Genomic DNA, 22,637 nt, shown 5'->3' with positions numbered 1-22,637 from the left:
AAATTCTCATTTAGCTAAGCACCTTGGGAAAATGCTACATTCACTTCCTGAAAGTGCTTTGACTTTTACAGTAAAATAAAATCTGCAATAAAATCTCTTTTCCTAATTAGGCGATATCTGCTATAAAAAAGGAAACCATAAAAACATAATATTGTGCACTCTGGAAGACCTTGTCACTGCTAGGTCTACTGTTACAACAACTGCTAATCCAGGGATATGTCCCCTAAAAGAGTCTTGTGTCAAATAAGTGCATGAAGTCTTCCCTTTACCCATTCCAGCAGACACTTTCTCTTCAGTCCTTTTTTTTTTTTTTTTTAAATAGTATGAAATCCTGTGGTTCTCTTTTTTTTTTTTTAATTAATTAATTTATTTATTTATTTTTGGCTGTGTTGGGTCTTCGTTTCTGTGCGAGGGCTTTCTCTAGTTGCGGCAAGTAGGGGCCACTCTTCATCGCGGTGCGCGGGCCTCTCACTATCGCGGCCTCTCTTGTCGCGGAGCACAGGCTCCAGACGCGCAGGCTCAGTAGTTGTGGCTCACGGGCCTAGTTGCTCCGCGGCATGTGGGATCTTCCCAGACCAGGGCTCGAACCCTTGTCCCCTGCATTGGCAGGCGGATTCTCAACCACTGCACCACCAGGGAAGCCCTTCAGTCCTATTTTTTAATCACATTCTCACTAACATGGAGAGTGCTCTTAAAACTCCTGTGAATTTCTCATCTAGGTCAGGCTTTATAATACACAGCTTTCTTTGTGAGGCTCTGGCTTACAGGTGCAGTCACACAGTGACCAGGGCAGCTCGGACGGTGCACTCTGCCCTCCTCCCTCTCCGTGATGTTGGCATCTGATTGAGTCCTCGCTCTCCTCTCTGTATCCTCTTTACATTTTATTCCCTCTTCATATCTTTGTTTTTCCCACTAGGAGAGAAAGCCTTCAAGTGGAGCTGGAGTGTTTACTACTCAGGTTGATGAATCTCTTGTGAAAATGGGTTTTGCCTTCCTTTCAGGCTTCTGCTTTTAGTTTCAAGGCAATCCTGTGTTTACAACCAGATAAAACAGCCTGTCATCAAATTCCAAGGCAGAATGGTTAAGGTGGTTGAGATTCCCAAGGCACCGACATGATCATGGAGAGGGATTTTCTAATTTTATTGGAATCATTATGTGAACTTATTGTTTATAACATATGGTACATTAATAGATTTAAATAAAGAAGACAATGGAGTTGGGCGATTTGGAGGAGGGACCAGGGATCCCTCACATGGATTCGACTGGTACGTTGATGGTGACTCAGCATAACCTAAGCTAACCCAGCACAATCCAGGCTGACTCAACACACTCTCTGCAGACTCACAATAGCCTGAGCAAATGTAGCATAGTCTGAGGTGATTTATTATAATCCAACCTGATTTAGCATAGCCTGTGACTCAGGTCCAATAATCGAACAAAAGTTGAACTAGGCAGTGCTGTTTTCAATTTTTACCTAGCTACCTGTTGCTTTAAGGGTTCCACTCCAGTTATAAATCTGAGGTTTGAGAATACTCCTAATTAGAGACAAACATTCCTCGTGACTAAACGTAAAACTTTTATTAAGATAAAATGTGAAAAAAATTATCATTATGCATGTGGTCGCAGAACTCTCACTTTTGGGGGCAAGAAAGTGAGACAGAACCTCAATAAATCATCCAGACCAGTTCCATTTCATAGATCAGACAAATGAGTCAGAAACAGGGTGATTATCCAGGCAGCACACTATTAGAACCAGGTCTCTTGCTTCTCAGGGCAGGGAATTTTATCATATACTTTTCTGATTTTCACTTTATTACTCAAAATAGGAAATGCAATAAATTTGTGTTAATGAAGCTAGGTCTATCTCATTTAATTCTTATAATAATCTTGAAAAAGAGAAAATATTATTACCATCTTATGAATTAGGAATCTAAGTCTCCAGATTAAATAAAGAGGCCAAAGTCACATATTTATGAAATGTTTTCAGACACTCCATATTCGTACAACCTAGCCCTTTCTAGAAAGGAATAGATGTCACTTTGGGGATAGAAATCTATGGAATCTTAATTTCACCAAAATAGTTTTCTCAGGTTGTTTACATCACCTCATAGCAGAAACTGGGCTTGTGTGAAGTTTGGCAGATGAGCCAATTTCAAAGAAATCCTTGAGAAGTAAAAGCAATTATGCCACCAAGAAAAACAAATTTTTCTTTCTCTAACTTTAAAAAAGGTGAGTTTTTTAAAAAGTTATTTGATAACTTTAATATTTTAATTAAATGATTCTATTATACTGAAGATTACTACATTTGTAGCATTAAGTTCAAATGTTTAATTGCATTTTTCTATCATTAAACAGAATTAAAAAATTTTAAAACAGCCATATTCCCACTTCTACTACATATCTTTGTTTTATATATATATAAAACACTGTTTATATGTACATAATTACACACACGTGTGTGTAATTATGTACATATAATTTTGTATTCAGATTTTTAATACTATAGAAGCATTTTTCTTGCAGTATATGGTGTTCACAATTGCTATTTTAAATGTCTGCATGTGCCATCATTACTAGTAGTTAGGATTTATAGCTTTTTATTATTTTTAAAATGCTATGAAAAATTTTAGATAGGTACCTTTCTCCATTTAGATTATTTCTCCAGCATGATTGCCCTGAAGAGGGATGACTCATCCCAAGTGTTAACATTTTTTTCTCCTCTTGGCAAATATGACTAATTATCTTATTGCTTCTTAAAAAGGTTTCATGCCACCCATGTTTAGTCCCAACCAGCTTCACTGCATCTTTACCAACATTGGGGAGTGCTCCTAAAACGGATTAATGAATTTGACCAAAATGTTGCTACATGGCAGTCTTTGTTTACAAGTGTTGAAATGTGTCCTTATATTTGCTACCAAGTTCTACTTGTCTTTTGTACTTTTTCTGTTCATTTATTTCTTTTTTTTATTTACATATTGGTTGCTTACTGTGTTCTCTTTATAGAGGGCACGTCATAGAATATGATACATGCATTCACTCTTGTATTATCTACAAAGGTATTTCCCAATCTGTTTTCTTTTATATGTAAAAGTTTTAGGTGATTCTTTTCAGTGATGCTTCCCACCCCAACACTGAAGTTCATTTTCTGATTTTCTTCTGACAGTTTGATACAATTATCTCCTAATTCTATAAAATTTCACTTAAATTGTTGTTTTAGTCTCAAAAATCTTAATTTATTTTTCTTTACTTCGTAAGTTCTACAAGCTAATTTGCAAAGAAACCAATCTGAGCACACAGACCATAAAGCATATTAAACCAGCAACATGGTAGGTACCTATTAAGATCTATTTTGCTATCTCCACATAATTTGGGTTAATTCTTTCTGCAATGTGTCTCATTTTTTTTCCAGTAAATAAATGAACAGAAATAAAAAATTATTCTCTTCGAGACCCAGATGGAAAATGGCTAAAGTTCAGATTAAATGTCCACCAGCAGTATGCCCAGCCAGTGAGATAAGTTCTAAAGCAGAGCATGAAAGAGATGGTAGACAGAAAAAATAAAAATTACAAAGCTTACAAAAATCAATAGCATGTTATAGTCTGTGGGAGAAGCAGTAGAAACTACTTTTAGGCAAACTATTGGAAAGCTGTGTCTGAGGAAAAATTAGCCTTACTTTTCAGAGCTAAATGACTTGGAGGTATTCATCTAATATTTCTTTATTTAGGGGAGGCCTAAGTTAGCAAAGTTGAGTGAGGAATTAAGGCTTGCCCTACCATGTATCCATTATCCACTAAGCTTTGTCTGAGACATCCTCTCCTTTGTTTCCAGGCTAATCCATTTTTTTCCCTTGAAAAACACAGCTCAATAGACAAGTAGTTCAACTACTTGTCTACTTACTCTCACTGTTTAAACTCATTCAACTATAGTGATTTCTTGATGTGATGATAGTTGTCACATACATCAATATGTATATACCTTATATTTGTTAGTGGGCTGTTATTCTAATTATCTCTGAATACTGTAGAAAGAAGATAGTCATTACTGACCAATTACATAGGTAAATCAGACTAAACAAGACTTTCTCACAAAATGGCAGGTGCTATTTTGGGTTGAATTATTGGGATGATAATTTTAACTCTATTTTTCTATACTCCTGCAACTATAGATTTTGTCTTAGATAATCTGTTAAGTACCATTCATTTAAAGCATACTAAATCTGTTTTTTAATGTAATGTTTATAGTTTGAGGGGATAATTGAAAGCAAAAATAAATCATTTTGAAGATTTGAAATATTTAATAACAATTTTGTTTTCTTCCCTTTTAGGGAAAAACATAATGACAAACCACTGAAATTATATTGCAAACAACCAAAATAATATTTCTTTAGACTATGTTACCATTCAGAGTTGACCAACGGTGAGCGTGTTAACTTTGGTCCTGATTTCTTTTAGAATAGTTAATATCATTTTCAACTCAGGAGTAATACGTGATTTTAAAAAAAAGGAACAAACAACTGTTCCACCATTAGTGCTGTTAAATATGGAATCTGTCCTTTCTCCAGATCTTATGTTTAAGATTCCCAGTCATTCAGTTGCAAAAATATTGCATGTCTATTAACTCTACAGCAGGGGCAAGCAGGGGTAACTATGGCCTGCCACTAGTGTTTGTACATCAAATTTTATTGGAGATCAGTCACAACCATTCATTTACTTATTGTCTATGGCTATTTTCACACTAGGACATCAGAACTGAGTTGTTGTAAGAGGTATTATGGTCAGCAAAGCTAAAATATTTATTATCTGGCCCTATACAAAAAAATGTCTACTGACCCCTGCTCTAGAGGAATGTGGAAATTGATGAAAAGATAAATACGGTTCCTGCCCTCATTAGAACAGAAGCATCTATTAAACAAATAACCACAGGAATAAGTATGATTACAGTAAGAGCTATGAAGGAAACCTCAAGTATATATTCTTGTTTATGTAGGTTCTCAGATGATAAATTTATGGACAAATGAGAAGTATATTCACAAGGTACAATATATGAAAAAATGTTTTGTAAAAATCATGTACGATTTTCAGAAACATTAACACATTGAAGAAAAAATAATACATTTTGCTAGTTTAAATGCTTATATCCTGGAGTATATGATAAACAGAAGGAATGGATGGCTGTCATAGATTTTCTTTTATTAATAATTTTTGTATTCATAGGGTAATTTCCAAGATAGGTGCTTAAAGAATCTATGGATTATTGAAATTTCATTTTTTAACATCTATATAGATATATATTCACATAATTACAGATTTTTTCAGTTATTCAAAGTTATTTATATATCCCAATTATTTTCTTATAAAGTTTTCTTAAATGGCTTACAATAAAAGATAAACACAAGTAATAATGCAATAGAAATAGAACATCAGAACAAAGGAAAATGAGCATACAAATGCCAGCCATGGTATTCGACATAATTTTAAATTTGACTCTGAGTTTCTTCAAAATTATTACAAAAAGGGAAACCTAACTTGTTATAGAGTTCTCAGTTTGGAAGAGAAAAAGCAAATCAAACGTTAGGGAAATATAAAACTTCCCTAACGTAAAAGCATTTTTAAACATTATTTTCTCCCTGGTGAAAATTAAATAGTCTAAAATTTTAATATATAATTGATCTTCATTATCTTCCTTTAATATAGAAAAATAGAATATTTGGGGGGCATATTTACAAAAATATTCTTCTACATATTTCATATTATAATAGACTTCTCATTTGTCCAAAAATTTATAGTCTGAAAACCTATGTAAATAAGAATTTATACTTGAAGTTTGCTACATAGCTCTTATTTCAATCATACTTGTTCCTGTGATTATTTGTTTACTATCTGCCTCTAGTCTAATGAGAGCAGTACACACACACACACACACACACACACACCTTACATTGTCTGTCCACACTGAAGAAAGCAGTTCTTACATTTGTCAATAACAGTAAGGTACAGGAAGATCTCTGAAGTAACTGGTAAACTATTCTTCAGTGTCTCTGTACAAATGTTTACTATTTTAACATTTTTGTGGATCTAAAACTCAGATCATGGGCAGCCTATTCTTTCAGTGTTTAGATTCTCCAAGATTTCAATGCTCAGAGTCTGTAAAAAGGGGAATTCTATGGTGACTATAGCTTTGGAAAGATCACTTTCCCTTGAATCTTTTATTTTAGTCCAGAAAAGAATTGTTTCCGGCAATCTGATTTCCTTTTTCATTAAAACAAGTATCACGAAATTCTGCCACTGGTTTGCAGTGAGTATCTGTAGACGGCTTAGTTGCCATGCTTCAGATGAAATCTGTCAGAGAATCCGTCATGTTTTCTGATTCTTTGTCCGTTCTACTTAAAAAGAAAAAAGCTCTGGGACAATTTTTTCAGAGAAAACGTTTCTTAAAATTACATAGGCGTTCGCTCCCGTCCATATTGAAGATACTCAATTTGTAAATTTTTTTCTTACTTTTTAACTGTGTTCTTTCTTAGAGTGCACTGAAATTTCTGCTTAAACCTAAAAGGGACCCTAAACAGTCTCAAGGCTCTCTTGTTTGAATCAAATACACCTGTACAATTACCGGCCACCCTCGTGGCCTACCCGGCACTTTGCTGTTGCAGGGAGGAGGGGACTTGCTGCCGGACTTGAATGCAGAGGGGGAGCATGGGGTAATTAACGCCCCCAAAAGGAAGACAGTCAACACCAGGGAAAATTCTGCAAGCAATACCCTTCTGCGGCCTCAAAGAAGAGCTCTAGATTAGAAGGAAAGGAGAGAGGCTGGGCCAAGGGAGTGGACCTGTTTGTCACTGTGCTTCTTTTCTTTTCCTCACGTTAGGTTCAAGGAGAGAATTTAGGAAATAAATTCACAAGGAGCTCTAACTGTGTTTCTCACCGGAGAATGTAATGAGGGAGAAAATTGAGTTCTCATAGCTGGTAGGAAGAAGAGACTTAGGGACCAAGCTGCCTTTGTTTGGAAAATGCCTTGGTTAGACCACTTGGGTAAACGAGTCTCTGGGGCATGGGCCCGACCTGGTATCAGGAAGTCAGAGGCGGGAGGATGGAGAGGAGGAGAAGCACGAGGAAAAGGATGACCTGCTGCGTCCTGTGACCCCCTCTGACCTCTACCCCCCAAATCTATGGTAAAGTTATTAAGTTTACAAAATGCTTGGTATGGGGGGGGGGCAGTGCACTGATAAATGGGAATAAGCTTTACATAAGGGGTAGGATGAGATACAACAGAAAGCATGCACATTGAAAGTGGGATGGAAATTGAGGGGAATCTGAAATATAGTTTATATAAATTAGCACAATTTTTTAGAAGGAAGAAGATTTTAGAGCTTTACCAAACTGTGAAATTGGGGGATTTGAGACAGTCCTACTGATATTTAATGAACTGAGAAGACCCCATATTATATCTGGATTAAGTCTAACTAGCAAGTATGTAATACTAGAAAAATTTCTAGGAAAAATATTTTTTTAAACTCTGATGGCACTTACGCATCAGTTTTCTGAAAAGAAGGCTATTGGTTCATTCATTCATTGAGTCCACAAGTATTTATTGAGCATCTACTATGTGTCAGTATTGTTCTAGGTGCTAGGGATATAGCTGAGGATGCAGACAACGGGACTGAAAGCAGTTTAAAAGTTATAAAGGCAGACCTCATTTTATTGCACTTTACCGTGCTTCACAGACATTACATTTTTTTTTTTTTTTCCAACAGCACTTGCTCCCTTTGTGTCTGTGTCATACTTTGGTACTCTCTCAATATTTCAAACATTTTCATTATTATTATATTTGTTGTTGTCATCTGTGATCAGTAACCTTTGATATTACAAGGCAGATCTCAGAGATAGTGCAGGTTCAATTCCACACCATGACAATAAAGCAAATATCTCAATAAAGCAAGTCACACAAATGTTTTGGTTTCTCAATGCAAGAGTAACAAAAAGATTATGACTTGCTGAAGGCTTCGATAATGGTTAGCATTTTTTAGCAGTAAAGTATTTTAAATTAAGATATTTACATTATTTTTTAGACATAATGTTGCACACTTAACAGACTATAGTGTAAACATGACTTTTCTATGCACTGAGAAACCAAAAATTCATGTGACTCATTTTGAGATATTCACTTTACTAAGGTGGTTTGGAACTGAAAGCACAGTATCTCTGAGGTCTGCCTGTAGATATTTATGTTTTCAGCAGATGAGAAGTTCAGAGAACAAATGTCATTGGTTGTCTTGTTTTGTACTTCAGAAATGTTAGAGAAAAGATTTTGTACCTTTGACACTGTATTCTAACACCAGTTCTCTGACATCAGCTGAATGTCCTACAATTCAATTAAATTCTGACACTACCCAGAAAAAACGAAGACTCCACAAATTGAGGGCATAGTCCTTCACAAGACTGTTCCTACTTCAGACACCAGATGCAAGTGCGGTCCCCAGGTCTCCTAGTCCCCCAGGGCTGCTCTAACAAAAAACATAGACTGAATGGCTGAAAGAAAAAAATAAATCTTCTCACAGTTCTAGAGGCTGGAAAGTCAGAGATAAATGTGCCAGCTGATTTGGTTACTATTAAGAGCTCTCTTTCTGGCCACCTTCTCACTATGTAACCAAAGAAAGAGCACACAGGAGATTACAATGATTTTTGTAGCTCTGTGCCAGAAACCAGGGACAAAGATCAAATATACTTTATTATATCACAGATGCAATATTAAAATTAATCACCCTCTGGCCACAGAGCCCAGCCAGCAGGAGGTGAGCTGATCTAAACTGAGCCCGTTGGCAGCTTTGCCCCTGGGGAGGCAGTTAGGTAAGAAGGATCCAGTGAGGCCTTCAAGCCTTTCCTATAGAGGCTGCTTCACCTGTCTAGATGCACATCCGAAGGGAGAGCCCTTGACTCTCACTCTGCCCCCAATCTTTGTTATTAGTACCTTACTGGGACCATGGAGAAGAGCCTATAAATTCAGCTGATTTCTCTGTTTCTGAGGCTGGTCCTCACTTGGCCTCCTTGAAGGTGTCTGTCTTTCCTTAGGTTACAGGCAATTTGACTGTTCTGCAATCTCAGCTCTCTAATGGCTTCAAGAGAAGTTAGATTTTTATTGTTTATTCATCTGTGGTTGACCTTCCCTTTTGTAGTTTACAAAGCTTGTTCCCATTTTCTTTCATTTGATTCTAACAATGACCCTGTAAGACTGGCAGAGTAGGGCTTACTAGTGCTGAGTTTTTCTCGTTAATCTAAAGGTCGTGTCCTTTCTGGCACATTATATACCTCTCAGAGACACTACATGGGTTGTACATGTTGCTCTCCCTCATATTAGGCTCCTTATGACCTACTGTTCATTAGCAAAAGATAAAAGGAATCACTCAAAGGATGAACAGAAAGCCCAGAAAGCACGTATGAGATGTTTCTTTACCCTCCAAATGGTACCTTATTTTGCTCCATGTCCAATATTAGTAACCAGACACTTTTATGTGGATATGCTTTTCCCAATTCAAGTACTAAACCAGAGACCCTCAAACTTCAGAATACAGAAGTACCTGAGGAACTCTTAAAAGTGCAAATTCTAGAAACCATCACCAGATTTTCTGATTCACTGGGAGGGAGAGGGAACTACATGAGTGTTAAGAATATATATTTGAGAAAGTGACGCTTGAGATGAACCCTGAAAGATAACTATGAGTGTTGACTACGTAAAGGGAGTGGCATAAGAAAAAACATGCCGGTAGGAAAAAAAGCGTGTTCCAGGACAGCATGAAAAGATGAAGAATGTAATGTTTAAAAAACTGACAAATGCTCATTTTGACTAGAAATCCATGAACAGAAGCAAGAGAGTAGCACCAGAAAAGACCAAAAAAGGAATTAGGCCAGTATTAAGCATAGCCTTTCAGACAAGGTAACAGTGTGATCTTTAACTAAGAGCCAGAAATATCACTGAAATATTTAAGCAGAGAAATAACATAATCATAGTTTTATTTTTAAAAACTCCCTCATCTATATCCCACAATTCTAAGTATTACAAATACTTCACATTGATTATTTAACAGTTTAAACAAAATTGATAAATTTCTTGAAAATTTCAAGTTACCAAAGGTGACAAAAAGAAGTAGGAAATCTGAATAGTTCTATTAAAGACTTGAATATATCGTTTAAAAATACTTCCCATAAAGAAAACTCCAGGCCCAAGTGGCTTTCCTGATGAATTCTTCCACATATATTAGAAAGTAATACCACAGAATATCACACAATAGCAATGTCACAAACTCTTCCATTGAACAGAAAAAAATGAACAATTTTTAATTATCTTATGAGACCAGCATAACTGTAATTCAAGAATTTAGAAAAGATATCTTAATAAAGGCAAATTACTGACCACTCTATCTCATAAAAGCCTTTAATTATTACCAACGGAATCTAGCAGTATTTTTTGTTTTTTTGGGTTTTTTTGGCCACACTGCACAGCATGCGAAACTTCCCCAACCAGGGATCAAACCCGCGCCCCCTGCAGTGGAAGCACGGAGTCTTAACCACTGGACCACCAGGGACGTCCTAGCAGTATTAAAAGGATAATATATCAGGACCAAGTGGGGTTTACTTGAAGTATGTAAAGGTCACTAAAGATTATAAAAACCAAGCAATGTATGTTAATCAAATTTACACAATAAGGAAAAAAACTGAGTATCTTGCATGATTCAGAAAACACATTTGACAAAATTTACCACCCATTCATGACAAAACTTTTAATAAACTTGCAATAGAAAAATATCCTTAATTTAATAAAACTATCCATAAAAATCTTCAGTGAGCAACATAATCAGTGGTGAACATAAAATATTTTTTCCTGAGGTCAGGAATGAGACAAGAATACCCACTACCACCACTTCTACTTAACATTATACTGAAGATCATAGTGCAATAAGACAAAAAAATAAAACAACAGGTATTATTTTGGAAAGGAAGAAATGCATATGTAACTATTCACAGATGACTTGACAGAGTACTTGAGAAATTCAAAAGAATATACAGACACAATATTAGAACAAATGAATTTATCAAGGTTACAGGATATAAGTCAATATAAAAAATCAATTGTATTTCTATATGCCAGCCACAAAGAAAAGGAAACTATAAAAAGAAACCAGGAATGACAACATTAAAAAATCAAATACTCCTTGATTTCTCTGAGTTAATTATTAGTGTACAGAAATGCAACAAATTTCTGTATATTAATATTGTACCCTGCAAATTTATTGAATTTATGTATTAGTTCTAATAGCCTTCAGGTGAAGTCTTTAAGGTTTTCTCTATAACGAATCATGTTATTTGCAAATAGTGACAGTTTTACATCTTCCCTTCCAATTTGGATGCCTTGTATTTATTTTTCTTGTCTGACTGTTGGGACTAGGACTTCTAATACTAGTTAAACAATCTCATTTACAATCAAATCCAAAAATATAAAATAAAATACCTGGGAATAAATTTAACCAAGGAGGTGAAAACCTGTATTCTGAAAACTATAAGACACTGATGAAGAAAACTGAAGCTGATACCATTAAATGCAAAGATATCTGTGTTTATGGATTGGAGGAATTAATGTTGTTAAAATGTCCATACAACCCAAAGCAATCAATAGATTTAGTGCAATCCTTATCAAAATACCCATGACATTTTTCACAGAACTAGAATAAATAATCCTATACTACATGTGGAACCACAAAAGAACCCAAACAGCCAAAACATCTTGAGAAAGAAGAACAAAGCCGGAGCTATCACACTCCCTGATTTCAAACTATACTACAATGCTACAGTATGGTACTGGCACAAAAACAGACATATGGATCAATGAAGCAGAACGGAAAGCCCAGAAATAAACCCATGCATATATGGTCAATTAATATATGGCAAAGGAGGCAAGAATATATATAATGGGGAAAGGAGAGTCTCTTCAATAAGCAGTGTTGGGAAAACTGGACAGCTGCATGTAAAAGACTGAAACTAGAAAATTTTCTCACACTATATACAAAAATAAACTCAAAATGGATTAAAGACATAAATGAAAGAACTGAAACTATAAAACCATAAAACTCCTAGAAGAAAACTTAGTCAGTATGCTCTTTGATGATGGTCTTAGCAATATATTTTTTGGATCTGTCTCTTCAGGCAAGGAGAACAAAAGCAATAATAAACAAATGAGACCTAATCAAACTTAACACCTTTTGTACAGCAAAGGAAACTATCAACAAAATGAAAAGGCAACCTACTGACTGGGAGAGGTTATTTGCAAATGATATGTCTAGTAAGGGGTTAATATCCAAAATATATAAAGAACTCATACAACTCTAAAAAAAATGATTTAAAAATGGGCAGAGGAACTGAATAGGCATTTTTCCAAAGAAGACATGTGGATGGCCAACAGGCACAGGAAAAGAAACTCAACATCACTGATCAGCAGGGAAATGCAAGTCAGGACCACAATGAGATGTCATCTCACACCTGTCAGAAATCATCAGAAAAACCAAGAAATAACAACAGTTGTGAAGAAAAGGGAACCCTCATGAACTGTTTGTGGAAATGTAAATTGGAGGAGCCACTATGGAAAACAGTATGGAGGTTTCTCAAAAAATTAAAAATAGAACTACTATATGATTTAAATTCCACTCCTGGGTATTTATCTGAAGAAAATGAAAACACTAATTTGAAAAGATATATGCATCCCAATATTCATAGCAGCATTATTTATAATAGCCAAGATATGGAAGCAACCTAACTGTCCATCAACAGATGCATGGATAAAAAAGATATGGCATATATAAATATAGTGGAACATTACTCACCCATAAAAAAGAATAAAATTTTGCCATATGCAACAACATGGATGGGCCTGGAGGGTATTATGCTTAGTGAAATAAGTCAGGCAGAGAAAGACAAATACTGTATGTTTTCACTTATATGTGGAATCTAAAAAATAAAACATAGGAACAAATGTAACAAAACAGAAATAGACTCACAGATACAGAGAAAAAACTTATGGTTACTTGTGGTTACCAGAGGGGAGAGGGGCAAATTAGGTGAAGGGGATTAGGAGATACAAACTACTAGGTATAAAATAAATAAGTTACAAGGATGTAATGTACAGTGCAGGAAATATAGTCAATATTTTAAAATAACTTTCTATACAGTATAATCTATAAAAATACCAGATTACTATGTTGTTTACCTGAAACTAATATAATATTGTAAGTCAACTATACTTCAGTTTACAAAATCAAATATTTAGGAATAAATCCAGCAAAGGATGTGCAAGACATCTTTAGTTAACATGGCAAAACACTGCTGAGAAAAATTAAAGTATAGGTAAATAAATGAAAGATTATACCATATTCTTGTAGTGGAATATTCAATACTACTTCTCCATAAACTACTTGATAGATTCAGTGCAATCCCCATAAAAATTCCAGTTTTTTTCCCTAAAGAAATTGATTAACCGATTCTAAAATTTATATAGAATGCAAAGGTACAAAAATAGTCCTGCAATACTGAAGAAGGATTAACAGATGGAATATGAATAGTACCAAATATCAAGAATCAGATTTATTATAAAGCATGGTGATTAAGACAATGTAGTATTGGATCCAAGACAGATAAGCTGACTATAGAAATGACCCCCACATATAGACTGATCTGATTTGCAAAAAAGGTAACATTTCAATGCAGTGGCGGAAAGTCTGTCTTTTCAATAAATGGTGTTGAATAATTTGATATCCATATGTAAAACAAATTTATCTTGATCCCTTCCTCACACCAAAGATAAAAATCAATTCTTACATAGATCTAAGTGTAATAGGTAAAACAACAAAGCATTTAGAGAAAAAAAAATGTGATTTTGGAGTAGGCCCATATTTCTTTTAAAAAACGTAAAATATTTACCATAAATTAAAAAAAAATGGTACATTGGACTATATTAAAATATAGAAATTTTATTTCTAGAAAGTCACCATTAAGAGATTGAAAAGGCAATGCAGAGTGGGAGCAGATATTTGCAATACATATTTCTGACAAAGAATGCATACTCATAATGTATAAAGAACTCCTCCAAATCAATAAGGAAAGCCAGTCAACCCAATAGAAAAATGAGAAGTTCACAAAATAAGATATTAAGGCATCCAATAACCATATGAAAATGTGCTCAACTTCATTAGTTTTCAGGGAAATGCAAATTTAAATCACAATGAGATTCAACTCCGCATCCTCAAGAATTTTTTAAAAGGTTTAAAAAAAGACTGACCATATACAGTGCCAACAAATACTTGAAGCAACTATAGCTCTCATTTATATACTGTTTGTTAGTGTAAATTGGTACAAAAGTTTGGTAAATCATTTGGAAGTATACAGTAAAACTGAACAAATGCATTATCTAGTTCACTTTTAGGTACTTATGCAATAGCAAGGCATACACATGTTCATGAAAAGTTATCAACAGAAATATTGATGGCAGCACAATTGTGTGATAGACCTAAATTGGAAACTAACCAAATGCCCACCACATAAATGGGTATTTATAGGTTAATATGTGTATATTAGTATATTCACACAATAATAGACTATACAACAACTACACACAACAACATGGATTAACTTTACAACCATAATTCTCAGTGAAAAAAGGAAAAATTCCCAGTGAACAAAGAATGCTTCTCCAAGAATCCATTTATATAAAGCACAAACAAACAAAACTATATATGCTGGTGGATGTCAAAAAAGTATTTGCTCTTGGCAGCAGCTGGCTGTTGACTGGAAGAGAGAACAGGGAAAGCTTCTGTGGGCCAGGAATGTTCTCTTTCTTGACTTGGTAATGACTATGTGGGTATTTTTGGTTTATGAAAATTTATGAAATGGCACACATAATATGTGAACTTTTGTGCATGTATGGTATACTTTAATAAAAAGTTAAAAAAATAAAGCTCACCATAGGTGTACACGAGGAGTTCACGTGAGAGAAGCAAGAGTAGAAATGGGAAGACCAGTTAGGAGGCCATAGTCCTGGCAAGAGATGATGGCAGTCCTGTTGGAAGAAGAAATTATAGGCACCGACTATGTACAAAACTTAACTTCCTCCAATGCTAAAATTTATTATCCCTACAATTATACTAATACCCCTGGCTTGATTATCAAAAAATAATTTGAATTAATGCTACAACCCATAGCCTGCTAACTAGCCTCACAAGCCTTCTTCTTAACCAGTTTAATGATAATAGCCTTAATTTCTCATTAATATTCTTTTCCGACTCCCTATCTGCACCACTACTGATCTTGACAATATGACTCCTACCTCTGATATTAATAACCAGTCAGTCTCAACTGCTCAAAGAATCGCTGACCCGAAAAAAACTATACATCACTATACTAATCATATTACAAATATTTTTAATCATAACATTTACCACCACAGAACTAATTCTATTTTACATTATATTCGAGGCCACACTAGTTCCTACACCCATCAACATTACTCGATGAGGTAACCAAACAGAACGCCTCAATGCAGGGCACTATTTTCTGTTCTATACACTAATCGGATCACTCCCGCTGCTAGTGGCATTAGTATATAGGCAAAACACCACAGGCTTTCTGAATTTCCTAGTAGTCCAATACTGAACCCAAGCATTACCCAATTCCTGATCCAACGTCTTTATATGATTAGCCTGCATAATAGCCTTTATGGTAAAAATACCCCTCTATGGCCTCCACCTTTGACTACCCAAACCACACGTAGAAGCCCCCTTCGCAGGCTCTATAGTCCTTGCAGCCGTATCACCAAAACTCAGGGGCTACTGCATGCTACAAATTACAGCAGTACTCAAACCCCTGACAGAATTCATAGCATACCCTTTTCTTATGCTCTCTTTATGAGGGATAAGCATAACCAGTTCAATCTCTCTATGCCTAACAGCCCTAAAATCACTTATCGCATATTCTTCCGTCAGCCACATAGCACTTGTTATTGCAGCTATTCTCATCCAGACTCCTTGAAGTTACATAGGAGCCACCGCTTTAATAATCGCCCACAGCCTCACATCATCTAGATTATTCTGCCTAGCAAACTCAAACTGTGAGCGAGTCCACAGCCGAACTATAACCTTAGCCCGAGGCCTACAAACCCTCCTCCCACTAATAGCCACTTGATGACTACCGGCAAGCCCGACAAACTTAGCCCTACCCCCAACTATTACTCTAATTGGAGAACTATTCGTAGTTATATCAATCTTCTCATGATCAAATTTTATCATTATCTTAATAGGAACTAACATTGTAATTACAGCCCTATATTCTATATGTATACTAATTATGACACAACGTGGTAAATACACACATCATATTAATAATATTACACCCTTTTTACATGAGAAAAAGCCCTTATAGCCCTCCCCATTCCACCCCTCCTACTCTTGTCACTAAATCCCAAAATCATCCTAGGCCCCCTGTATTGTAAATATAGTTTAAAAAACACAGTAGATTGTGAATCTAGTAATAGAAGACTGAGACTTCTTATTTACCAAGAAAGTATTGCAAGAGCTGCTAATTCATGCCCCCATGGCTAACAGTATGGCTTTTTCAGGCTTTTAAAGGATAGTAGTTATCCATTGGTCTTAGGAGCCAAAAAACTGGTGCAACTCCAAGTAAAAGTAATAAACCTATTTTCCTCTTTTGCTCTGGTCACACTATTTATACTAATCATCCCAATTATAATAACTGACACAGATTTCTACAAAAGTGACAAATATCCATCATTTGTAAAAAATACCGTCTCATATGCTTTTATTACCTACCAGCCAACAATAACATTCCTCCACACAGGCCAAGAAATAGTTATTTCAAACTGACATTGAATCACTGTCCAAACCCTTAAATTAACACTTAGCTTCAAAATAGATTACTTCTCAATAATATTCATACCAGTAGCATTATTTGTTACGCGGTCCATTATGGAGTTCTCAATATGGTAGATACAATTAGACCCTTCCATTAATCGGTTCTTCAAGTTCCTACTCCTCTTCCTCATCACCATGCTAATCCTTGTTACTGCCAATAACCTCTTCCAACTATTTATTGGATGGGAGGTAGTTGGAATTATATCCTTCCTGCGTATTGGGTGGTGATATGGGCGAGCAGACACAAACACAGCTGCTCTCCAAGCAACCCTATATAACCTCGCTGGGGATATCGGGTTCATTATATCAATAGCATGATTCCTGTTTAACTCAAACACATGAGACCTGCAACAAATTTTTATACTTGACCTAAATCCCTCAAACCTCCCGCTTATAGGACTCGTACTAGCCGCAGCCGGAAAATCAGCCCACTTTGGACTCCACCCTTGACTCCCCTCAGCAAGAGGGCCTCACCCTGTATCAGCCCTGCTCCACTCAAGCACAACAGTTGCGGCAGGAGTCTTCCTACTTATTCGATTTTACCCTTTAACAGAAAACAACAAACTTATTCCAGCAATAGCGCTGCGCTTAGGAGCCCTCACCACCCTATTCACAGCTATATGCACTCTCACCCAAAATGACTTTAAAAAAATTATCTCTTTCTCCACTTCAAGCCAATTAGGCCGAATAATAGTAACAATTGGAATCAACCAACCCTATGTAGCATTCTTACACATCTGCACACATGCTTTTTTTAAGGCCATGCTATTCTTATGCTCCAGATCCATTAGTCACAGCCTGAACGACGAACCAGATATTCGAAACACAGGAGGCCTTTTCAAGGCTTTACCCTTCACCACAACGGCCCTTATTATCGGGGGTTTAGCGTTGACAGGAATGCCTTTCCTCACCGGCTTCTATTCTAAAGACTTGATCATTGGAGCTGCTAACACGTCTTATACCAACGCCTGAGCCCTGTTGATAAGTCTAATTGCCGCCTCCCTCACAGCTGTCTATAGTACCCACATTATCTTCTTCGCTCTATTAGGACAACCTGGCTTCTCCCCCCTAACCTCTATCAGTGAAAACAACCCCCTCTTAATTAACTCCATCAAACGCCTACTAATTGGAAGTGTCTGCTGGATTAATTATCTCCAACAACATCCCCCCAACCACAGTCCCCCTAATAACCACACCCTTACATCTAGAACTAACTGCCCTGCAGTAACCATCCTAGGCTTCGCATTGACACTCAAAATTAACCTTAACACACAAAACTTAAAATTTATCCACCCCTCAAATACCCTTAAATTCTCTAGTCTCTTAGGATATTTCCCCACCATCACGCATCGTCTACCTCCTTACCTAAACCTATCAATAAGCCAAAAATCAGCATCCTCTCTTTTGGGCTTAATCTGACTAGAAAACATTTTACCAAAAACCATATCCCTTATTCAACTAAAGTTCTCCATACTAATCTCAAGCCAAAAAGGCCTTATCAAACTATACTTCCTATCATTCCTTATCACTCTCACCCTTAGCATGCTTTTATTTAATTCTCATGAGTAATCTCCATAATAACCACAACACCAATAAGCAACGACCAGCCAGTAACAATCACCAGCCAGGTACCATAACTATATAACTCCACAATCCCCATAGCTTCCTCGCTAAAAAACCAGTCACCAGTATCATAAATAACTCAGTCTCCCAACCCATTGAACTTAAACACAACTTCCACCTCCTCATCCTTTAAAACATATAATACCATCAAAAACTCTATTATCAACCCTGAAAGAAATGCCCCCAAGACAGTCTTATTAGAAACCCAAACCTCAGGATATTGCTCAGTGGCCATAGCCGTCATATAGCCAAACACAACTAATATCCCCCCCTAAATGAATCAAAAACACTATCAGACCTAAAAATGAACCACCACGCAGTGGTTGAGAATCTGCCTGCCAATGCAGGGGACACGGGTTCGAGCCCTGGTCTGGGAGGATCCCACATGCCGCAGAGCGGCTAAGCCCGTGAGCCACAACTACTGAGCCTGTGCGTCTGGAGCTTGTGCTCCACAACAAGAGAGGCCGCGATGGTGAGAGGCCCGCGCACCGTGATGAAGAGTGGTCCCCGCTTGCCCCAACTAGAGAAAGCCCTTGCACAGAAACAAAGACCCAACACAGCCAAAAATAAATAAATAAATAAATAAAATTTAAAAATAGCAATTAAAAAAAAAAAAAGCATATCTACTCTTAAAAAAAAAAAAGAACCACCAAAGTTCAACACGATCCCACACCCAACACCACCACTCACAATCAACCCAGAGCCCCCATAAATAGGTGAAGGTTTTGAAGAAACCCCCGCAAAACTGATCACAAAAATAACACTTAAAATAAATACAAAATATGTCATCATCATTCTCACATGGATCTAAGCCATGACCAATGACATGAAAAATCATCGTTGTCATTCAACTATAAGAACACCAATGACCAACATCCCCAAAACACACCCACTAATAACAATGCATTTATTGACCTCCCAACTCCATCAAACATTTCATCATGGGACTTCCCTGGTGGTGCAAGTGGTTAAGAATATGCCTGCCAATGCAGGGGACACGGGTTCGATCCCTGGTCCGGGAAGATCCCACATGCCATGGGAGCAACTAAGCCCGTGGGCCACAACTACTGAGCCTGTGTGACACAACTACTGAAGCCCGTGCACCTAGAGCCTGTGCTCTGCAACAAGAGAAGCCACCACAATGAGAAGCCCACGCACCACAATGAAGAGTAGGCCCCACTCGTCACAACTAGAGAAAGCCCGCGCACAGCAATGAAGACCCAGCACAGTCAAAAATAAATAAATTAATTAATTTTAAAAAATTTCATCATGATGAAATTTTGTCTCTCTACTAGGAATTTGCCTGATCCTGCAAATCCTAACAGGCTTATTCCTAGCAATACATTACACACCAGACACAGCAACTGCTTTCTCATCAGTAGCACACATCTATCGAGATGTTAACTACGGGTAAATCATTCGATATATACATGCAAACGGAGCTTCCGTATTCTTTATCTGCCTTTACATTCATGTAGGACGTGGCCTGTATTATGGGTCCTGTGCCTTTCTAGAAACATGAAACATCAGAATTATTCTACTACTTGCAGTTATAGCTACTACATTTATAGGCTATGCACTACCGTAAGGACAAATGTCATTCTGAGGGGCAACAGTCTTTACAAACCTGCTTTCAGCAATGCCATATATTGGCACCACTCTTGTCGAATGGATCTGAGGTGGCTTTTCCATAGACAAAGCAACACTCAGGCCATTCTTTGCTTTTCATTTTATCCTCCCCTTCATCATCACAGTGCTAGCAGCTGTCTACCTACTATTTCTCCACGAAACAGGATCCAACAACCCCACAGGAATCCCATCTGACACAGACAAAATTCCATTCCACCCCTATCACACAATCAAAGACATCCTAGGCACTCTACTACTAATCCTAGCCTCACTAATACTAGTCCTATTTTTACCCGACTTGCTAGGAGACCCTGACAACTACACCTCAGCAAACCCACTGAACACACCATTGCATATTAAACCAGAGTGATATTTTCTATTCGCGTATGCAATTCTACGATCAATCCCCAACAAACTAGGAGGAGTCTTAGCCCTATTACTCTCAATCCTAATTCTAGCATTTATCCCAATACTCCACACATCCATACAATGAAGCAAAACATTCCAACCCCTTAGCCAATTCATATTTTGAGTGCTAGTGGCAGACCTACTAACACTAACATGGATTGGAGAACAACCTGTACAACACCCCTTCATCACTGTCGGCCAACTCACATCTATTTTATACTTTCTTTTAATTCTAGTACTAATACCAGTAACTAGCATCATTGAAAACAATCTCCTGAAATGAAGTCTTTGTAGTATATCATATTACCCTGGTCTTGTAAACCAGAAGAGGAGAACAACACACCTCCCTAAGACTCAAGGAAGAAGCCCCAAGCTTCGCTGCCAGCACCCAAAGCTGAAATTCTACTTAAACTACTCCTGAAATTATAAGACATTTACAGAAGTGTTAAGTGCTATATCAGTATCAAAACAGCCCATTTTATCACAAGCTACTATGTACATCATGCATACTTCTATTACCACATTAATAAGTACATACATCTTATACGTACATATTACATTCTATGTATAATTGTACATTACACTATCTACCCCATTCTTATAAGCATGTACATCTTATTATTAGTATTACATAGTACATATAGATTATCAATCATACATATTACATTAAGTCAAATCTATTCTAGTCAACATGCATATCCTGTCCCGTAGACCACGAGCTTAATCACCAGGCCACATAAAACCATCAACCCGCTTGGCAGGTACCCCTCTTCTTGCTCTGGGCTCATAACTTGTGGGGGCTTCTATTGATGAACTTTATCAGACACCTGGTTCTTACTTCAGGGCCGTCTCACTTAAAATCGCCCACTCTTTCCCCTTAAATAAGACATCTTGGGCTTCCCTCGTGGTTCAGTGGTTAAGAATCCATCTGCCGATGCAGGGGACACGGGTTCGAGCCCTGGTCTGGGAAGATCCCACATGCCGCGGAGCAATTAAGCCCATGCGCCACAACTACTGAGCCTGCGCTCTAGAGACTGCAAGCCACAACTACTGAGCCCATGTGCCACAACTACTGAAGCCCGCGAGCCTAAAGCCCACGCTCCACAACAAGAGAAGCCACTGCAATGAGAAGCCCACGCACCACAACGAAGAGCAGCCCCCACTCGCCACAACTAGAGAAGGCCCGTGTGCAGCAAAAAAGACCCAATGTAGCCAAAAATAAATAAATAAAAAAAATAAATTTATTAAAAAAAAAAAAAAGACATCTCGATGGACTAATGACTAATCAGCCCATGCTCACACATAACTGTGATTTCATGCATTTGGTATTTTTTAAGTTTTAGGGGGGATAATTGGACACAGCTATGACCTTAAATGGTCTTAACACAGTCAAGCAAATTGTAGCTGGACTTCAACTGAAAATTATTTACCAGCGTCAACAATTCATGGTGTGTAATTCAGTCAATAGTTACAGGATATAACAATATTATACGTGTATACACGTACAGTAGACATAGCATTCCACTCTCCCCTCTCCCATCTACAACAAACACCCATCAAAACAGATTAGCCTCAAGAACACCCCCATCATACCAATAAACTACTTAGATATTCACCACCCATATAGACTGACATCTCCCCTAGATTCATTAGCCATTTTATCAAAAATTTAATACTAAATCCAACACAAACCGCACAACACAGCCATATAAATACCACCTGTACACAGCAAGCTGATGTAGCTTAAACAACCTCTAAAGCAAAGCACTGAAAATGCCTAGATGGGCTTACTAGCCCCATAAACACACAGGTTTGGTCCCAGCCTTTCTATTAATTTTTAATAGAATTACACATGCAAGTTTCTGCACTCTGCTGAGAATGCCCTCTAAATCACTAAGATTAAAAGGAGCGGGTATCAAGCGCACTATGCCAGTAGCTCACAACGCCTTGCTCAGCCATACCCCCACGGGAGACAGCAGTGATAAAAATTAAGCCATAAACCAAAGTTCAACTAAGC

The 22,637-nt window shown here is 37.0% G+C and overlaps 2 pseudogenes; both read left to right on the top strand.

Annotated features, from left to right (window-relative positions):
- Positions 1-15,544: 15,544 nt before the first annotated feature.
- Positions 15,545-18,529, top strand: LOC132356740 (NADH-ubiquinone oxidoreductase chain 5-like; annotated as a pseudogene).
- Positions 18,530-19,402: 873 nt separating this feature from the next.
- LOC132356691 (cytochrome b-like) lies at positions 19,403-20,903 on the top strand (annotated as a pseudogene).
- Positions 20,904-22,637: the final 1,734 nt, after the last annotated feature.

The sequence above is a fragment of the Balaenoptera ricei genome, chromosome 21, assembly GCF_028023285.1.
Source record: "Balaenoptera ricei isolate mBalRic1 chromosome 21, mBalRic1.hap2, whole genome shotgun sequence".
Lineage (NCBI taxonomy): Eukaryota > Metazoa > Chordata > Mammalia > Artiodactyla > Balaenopteridae > Balaenoptera > Balaenoptera ricei.
Note: the sequence above shows the minus strand (reverse complement) of the source record. Positions and strands in the feature narration are given on the sequence as shown.